The following is a 7459-nucleotide window of genomic DNA, read 5'->3' as shown; positions in this document are numbered from 1 at the left end:
AAACAATTCTGTTACGCTGAAAAGAAATAAAAAAATATAGTTACTGAATTTTAGTTGACAAAGAGTTTATATCATGACATAGTGATTCAGCAATTCTCTATGGACTGAGTGTTCAGTAATCAATGTGGTTACCATCTGTCAGCATGCAGTGTCAGATACAGCATGACTGTATCCCCTGTCTTGGACTTTATCTCTGTCGCTTACTTATTTTATAACTGGAAGTTAGTATCTTAATCCCCTTTACCTATTTTGCTGCCCCTCCAACCAGCCATTTAGTTTCTGTATTTATAGGTTTGTTTGTTTTGATTTTTAAATTCCACATATAAGTGAAATCATATATTTGTCTTTCTGTTGGGCTTATTTCGCTTGGCCTAATATCCTCTAAATCCATCCATGTCGCCACAAATGGCAAGATCTCTTTCTTTATGGCCAAGTAATACTCCTTTGCATATATATACCACATCTTCTTCATCCGTTCATCTATTGATGGACACTTGGGTTGTTTCCATATCTTGGCTGTTGTGAGTGATGCTGCAATAAACATAGAGACGTGTTTCTTTTTGAATTAGTGTTTTCATTTTTCTTTGGGTAAATACCCAATAGTGGAATTACTGGATTATATGGCATTTGGGGTTTGGTTTTTGGTTTTGGTTTTTTAAGTAGACTTCCTGCCAGCGTAAAGCCCAACTCAGGACTTGAACTCACCACACTGAGATCAGGACCTGAGCTGAGATCAAGAGTCAAAACACTTAACCAACTGAGCCACCCAGGCACCCTGCATTTGCATTTTTAATTTGTTGAGAAACTTCCATACTGTTTTTCACAATGGTTGCACCAGTTTCCTTTCCCATCAGCGGGGCATGTGGGTTCCTTCTTCCCCATATCCTCACCAGCATTTGTTATTTCTTGTCTCTTTGATACTAGCTGTTCTGACCAGTGTGAGGTGGTAGCTCATTGTGGTTTGCATTTGCATTTCCCTCATGATTTACTGATATTTAGCTTCTTCTCATGTGTCTGTTGGCAATTCATATGTCTTCTCTGGAAAAATGTCTGTTTAAGTCCTCTGCTCATTTTTTAATCAGACCGGTTTTTGTTTGTTTCTGGTGTTGAGTTGTATAAGTTTGTATATTATATATTTTGGATAGATAATCCCTTATCAGATGCATTTGCAGATACCCTCTATCATTCAGTAGGCTGCCTTTTTGTTCTGTTGATGGTTTCCTTTGTTGTACAAAAGCTTTTACTTTGGTGTAGTGTTTCTAGTTTATTTTTGCTTTTGTTTACCTTGCCTGAGGAGACATAGCCATAAATATTTTGCTGTGGCCGATATCTGAGAGATTACTGCCTGTGTTTTCTTTTAGGAGTTCGATGGGTTCAGGTCTCACATTTAGGTATTTGAGCTTATTTTTGTATATGGTGTAAGAAAGTGGCCCAGTTTCATTCCTTAGCATGTGGCTGTCCAGTTTTCCTCAACACCTTTTATTGAGAAGCCTCTCTGCTTGGGGGATGGGAGAAGAAAGAAAAGGCTGTCTTTCCCCACTGTATATTCTTGCCTCTTTTGTCATAGATTAATTGACCATAGAAGTGTGGGTTAGGATTTCTTTCTTTCTTTCTTTCTTTCTTTTTAAGCTGTGTCGTATTCCATTATAGGTGTAGATCACATTTTGTTTATTCATCCATCAATGTACATTTCAGTAACTTCCATCTCCTGGCTGTCTGATACTGTGCTGCTGTAACATGGATGCATAAAAACTCTAGATACTCTGCTTTTTTCATTCTTGTGGCCATATACCCAGAAGTAATATTGGCAAATATGTTTTTTAAAACACAGTTTTCAAAATACTTAATCCCTTGAAATGTTTTCAAAGTTTCTCTTTGATAATCCAGTCTTAACAGTGCATTCCAAATGTTGAAGATTTAATAGGTGCAAGTTAAAATAAATGAGTTTGTGGTGACATTTGAAAATCCCATTAATGCCAAGTAGAAATAAAAATTAAAACTATAGGGTGCCTGGGTGGCTCAGTGGGTTAAGCCGCTGCCTTCAGCTCAGGTCATGATCCCGGGGTCCTGGGATCGAGTCCCGCATCAGGCTCTCTGCTCGGCGGGGAGCCTCCTTCCCCCTCTCTCTCTCTGCCTCTCTCTCAGCTTGTGATCTCTCTGTCAAATAAATAAATAAATAAAATCTTAAAAAAAATTAAAACTATAAAATGGTATGAGGGTTTGGCTCTGTTTTGCAAGGTTTTTTCTTGGTTTTTTGAAAGTTGATGCTGCCTAAGGGTAAATATAAATTCATGTAGGTCCATTAAAACAGCCATTTCATAATGAAGTGGACTGCCAAAAAGTCAGGAGGAGTGGAGAACAAAGGTGTCTTGTAGGAATACTATAGAGCTTGAGTTCTAACCTGATGGAAAGTTATTTTGACCACTTTTGTAGAGAGATCTTAAGATGATTCTGGGTCTTCAGAAAAATGATGGAGCCCAAGGATGTCAGAAGAATGAACTCACATTACTTTCTCAGTCTCATTTTAGCCAACATTCTTGAACCACCGTGACTTCCACTCCTTGGTTAGGACTGTGGTCAAGTAGACAAACAGATTTCATAGGTATGCATTTTCTTACCTTCCAGTGGACCAGTGCTTGGAAAAGTCTGGAGATTGTTGAAATTTGATTAGCAGAAGGAGAGATGGAAGAAGGGCTAGATAACTCAGAGGTGAGAGAACTTGTTCCTAATTAGAGCTTGGACTGTAGAGTTCTGCAGTTCACTGCTCTTGATTTGTGATTTCATTTGAGAATAGAAGCTATAGTTTTCAGGGGGTGGGGTGAATGTTTCATGACTTCCAATTATTGTCATTTGAATAAAATTACTAAGTCACTGTAGTCACAATATTATATAATATAGTAGCAAAGGAAATCTGAGCTTTTAACAAATTGCTGGAAAAAAATTGTTAAGTGGCATCTGTTTCAGGAATTAATTGTCACTGAGAAGAATGGAAGATGTAGGACGAAAAACAGTATCATTACATAATCAGATATATTTTAGAGAAAGAAACATGACTGAAGTAAAATTTAAGTTTAACAGTTTTATAGCGGTATGAGCTGATTCGACCTCGGTTGGGTAAAAGAGATTGAAATGTGGGATGTATTGGAATGGTTCCTTTAGCAAACAGCTTTTGTGTGCCTACCACATGATAGCCGTGGTTCTAGGCTCTAAGAAGACAGGGAGTGAAGCAAAATTGCCTTTTCTCGTGGCACATATATTCTAAGTGGGAGAAAGCCATAAAGAATGTATTAGCTGATGACATGTGTTATAAGGAAAAGTAGGGGAAGGGGTGCTCTTTGGGGTAGAATAGTCAGAGAGGTCTCCTCTCCTGGTGAAATAGAAACAGATTCCTGAGGGAAGTTGGGGAGGAAGCTGACCCTGCTAATGTCTGGCAGGTGCATGTTTCAAGTGCAAGGAACAGCAAGAGCACAGAACCCAAGGTAAAGTGTGAGCATGTGCTTGCCTTATCTGAGGTCAGCAAAGGAGAAGGACCATGGCTGGGGGAGAATAGGGTGTGGGGACAGCAAGAGGCAGAGAAAGGGAAGAGGTAAGAGTAGGGGAGCTGAACTATATAAAGATCATTTTTTACCGTTATTTCCTATAGAGGCTTGTAGGTTATGGTAAAGATCTTTACTCTGTATTTGAAAGAGTTGGAGTAGAAAGAGGGATCATATGATCTGATTTACAAATGAGATGAGAAACCATTCACTGGCTGCCATGTGATTAGGAGGGCAGGAGGGATACAGGAAGACAAATAAGGAGAATGTTAGAATAAGCCAAGCAAGACATGACGGAGCCTGGCCCAGTGCGAGTCAGTGGAGATGGCAACAGGTGGTTAGAGTCTGTATATCTGGCAAGTTGAGCCATTTCCTGATAGTGGATGTGACACGAGAAAGAGGCATCAAAAATGACTCCAGATTTTTAAACATGGGTATCTGGGAAGAAGATGTTGCCGGCAACTGAAATGGAGAAGAAATTGCTGGGGAGCAATTTTTGCGGGGGGGAGATCAGGAGTTCAGTTTCACACATTAAATTTGGATGCCTCTAAGACATCCATGGGGTGTTTTCAAGAAGGAGTTCGTTCAGGAGAAAGATCAGGAATGAATGAAGATAATTTGAGCCATTTTAGAGAGTCCTGAAAACGTTCATTTTCCTGATTTGATTGTTATTCTAAAAGAGACCCTCACCAGTTTTTCCTCATCTTCCTGACCTCCAGGTGGCTTTCCCTAGCACAGAGTCCTCTGAATCCTTCCTATCTTTGTTCACTGAATATTGGCTCTCTTCTCTTAAAATAGTTTCACTGCAGATAGGAAACATAATTCTGATTCTCACATCTCACACTTCTCCAGAGAAGGACCGTCTTTTCTTAGTTCTAATTTGGCAGATGCCGGGAAAGATTGTCTTATGGCTTGGCCCCTGACATAAGGAGGAGCGTCAGCACAGACATGGCCAAGGAAAGGGGTCTTTTTTATTTGTTGGGTGTGGGATTCCAGAGCAGACAGATTGATTTTCAATTGTGCAAGCATCACTTTTGGTGCCTTCTATGCCAGGAGCACTAATAACCTATTGACAGGCAGCCTTACAAATACACATAATATTATGAATATAACTGCCTTATGAATATTTTGACTTTTTCCTCTTTTGTCCTATCATTGGCAAGAATTTTATACCTTCTACACTGTGGAGACTCTTGGGTTGCTTAAAGGTTAGATAAGGGAATAATGGTGCCTATTCTTTCCTTACATTTTTATTTTTCTTGTTTTCCTTTTCCCAACTTTTTACTCTGGAATTTTCAAACACGCAGAGAAGTTGAACAAGTAGTAGAAAATACTGCCTCCTGAATGTTCACAGAAGCTGTAAAACTTGATGGGTGCTTTGGTGACTATGTTTGGCCTTTTGTGACTTAGTAAAATGTGATGCAAATCACTCCTATGCAGGGAACACAGTTTGAAGATAGGAAAGGAAGAGAACAGCCCCTTTCCTCTTCTCTGCATCGGAGCCAAACTGGAAACGTATTCCTGCTCTAGGTAGGCAGAAGTATGAAGAAGAAAAGCATAACTACTTTAGGAAAGAAATTGCCTTATTTTGGTGCATATTAATCAAGGAAAAAAACCCACCTTCATCCGAACTGATAAATCCTAATTGAAGGATGTGGGACCCTCTAACGTAAGGATATGGGAAGGAATTCTGCTTTTCCTCTACGGATGATTTTTTGAATGGGCTGCTGCCTTGTAAATATGTTCCTTTAAGTAATGTAAACTGTAAAGAAGATGAAACGTACTTCAGAATAGTTTGAACATTGCTTCCATTTTATAATAGTACTATGTGCACGTCCGCAGATACTGGAAGAATGTTAGGGACCAGTGTGAGCACACTTGGGTCCTGTCTATGGTTTCCGGTCATCATCACCATAACAACCATCATCATAATGATGACGGCAAGCACATTGAGCATTTACTGTGTATCAGGCACTGTTCTCTGTACTTATGTTGACTGATTAATTCCTCACAACAATCCTATGAAGGATGTATTATATTATGGTCCCCATTTTGCCAGTGAAACTGAATCACAGAAGGGTTGTCCAAAGCTACACAGCTAGTAAGTGGCAGATTCAAACATGGCAACTGGCTTCAAAGTCACACTCAAGCAATTGGGCTCTGTTGCTTCTCTTGGCATTAATTGTGTTAATTGAGCATTCTTGGGACTGTGGAGGACCCACGGAAAAGAAAGACGTGGTTCTGACCTTCCAGAAGAAAATGCCACAATTAATTTTAAAATGGATAAAGCAAGGTGGGTGGAAATCTTTAGCATCCATCTTGCATTTTCATTAGTGGAACAACATGACAGGAATAATTTTATCTTTATTTGAGCCAATGCAGCCAATTTTATCTTTACTTGAGTAAATGCAGTTTTACATGTGTGTATGTGTTGTCTGTGTTTGAAAACAAGATGGAAGCCTATTAGCTCACCTAACAGTCCAGAGACAGTCCAGAGCATGTCCACATTTTCCATATCTGGGTTCAGCTTTACTAACCAGATCCTGCTGTCCTATCACCAGTCAGTGGTTAGGAGCAGATAGTGGAAGAGGAGGCACAAGCCCATTAATTTTTATTTTTTTTTTTCACAGTACCAAAGTACATTTTAAAAATTCTCCTTGATCTGTGAATGATCTCATATAGCAGTGTTTATCAGAGCGTGGTCCATGGACCACCTACATTAGAATGACCTGAGGCACCATCAGACATGCTAACTCCTGGATCCCAGCCCAGACCAATGATTTTGACCTTCTTAGTAAGAGACACAGAAATCTGTATTAAGGAAGCCCAGTTTTAAAGACTTTTTTTTTTCCCTCCACATCCAGCATTCTCAGGTCTGCATGAACGGTCAGTTACGAAACAAGGTGGACTAGAAAGCATAAGCTTGGAGACTGGGCTGTGGGCCAAGCCAGACCACCCCAGATATTGGAATCCTGCCTTCTTCTTTACCAGCAGCTCTTTGCTGAAGCACTTCTCTCTGATTCCCATGTGTCACCCAGAGAAACAGCATCTGCCCTCATGATCAGGGAGTGCCACTGCTCATGGCTGTGACATTCAAGCAGAGAATACCTGTGGGCTAGACGCTGGGCAAGCTCACTCTATGTGAAAACTATGAATGGAGCATTCAGCAAAGTTTTAGAAAGGGTGGCTTTCCAGGGAAGTCAGTACGTTAGGCCATATACACCAAAAAACAAACAATAACCACCACCACCAAAAAAAAAAAAAAAAGTAGCCTGAGAAAAATTAGGCAGCAATAAACTTGGAAGACACAAGCCCTCCTAAAATCACACTGAGTGCGTGGCCCAAACAGTTGCAAATGGCCCTGCCAGCTTGCTCCCAGAGCTGAAAGTATACCTGTATCTGCTTTTCAACCATTTGGTTATGCCAGATGATCATGTGCTGCTAATCTTTCACAGGCCATACCTCAAATCCTCTGGTCGCCTTGCTGGCCATGAGATAAAGCCACTGAGCTTCTATGTTGGAACCAGTAAATTTAATTTGTGGATGAAATTCCCCAAATCAATTTCGATTGCTGTCACTCTGGGAGATTGGGGGGACTCAGAACTGATGATGATGTGTGAAAAACATTCCTGTAAATTGCTGGGCAGAGAATTCACACTCAAGGTCTCCTTGCCCTTCAGGTCCCACTGGATTTTCATGAATATCCTGCCAGTGGTTCAGGTGAAATTGAAGTGGGGGGAGTGCATTTCTCTTTATCTTGATGACCTTCTCAAGTGCCTCTTTCTCTGAGCAGTTGGTCTGAAAGCCCCAAAGTTCCACCACATGCTTTATAAGGGCAATGTCTTTTCAGGCCATGGTTTATTCCCTCCGAGGCCTTTTTGGTCAGGCTTGGTCTTGCCTCCGTAGACACAGTGGCTTCCTGT

The sequence above is a fragment of the Neovison vison genome, chromosome 1 (genome assembly GCF_020171115.1).
Source record: "Neovison vison isolate M4711 chromosome 1, ASM_NN_V1, whole genome shotgun sequence".
NCBI lineage: Eukaryota > Metazoa > Chordata > Mammalia > Carnivora > Mustelidae > Neogale > Neogale vison.
Note: the sequence above shows the minus strand (reverse complement) of the source record.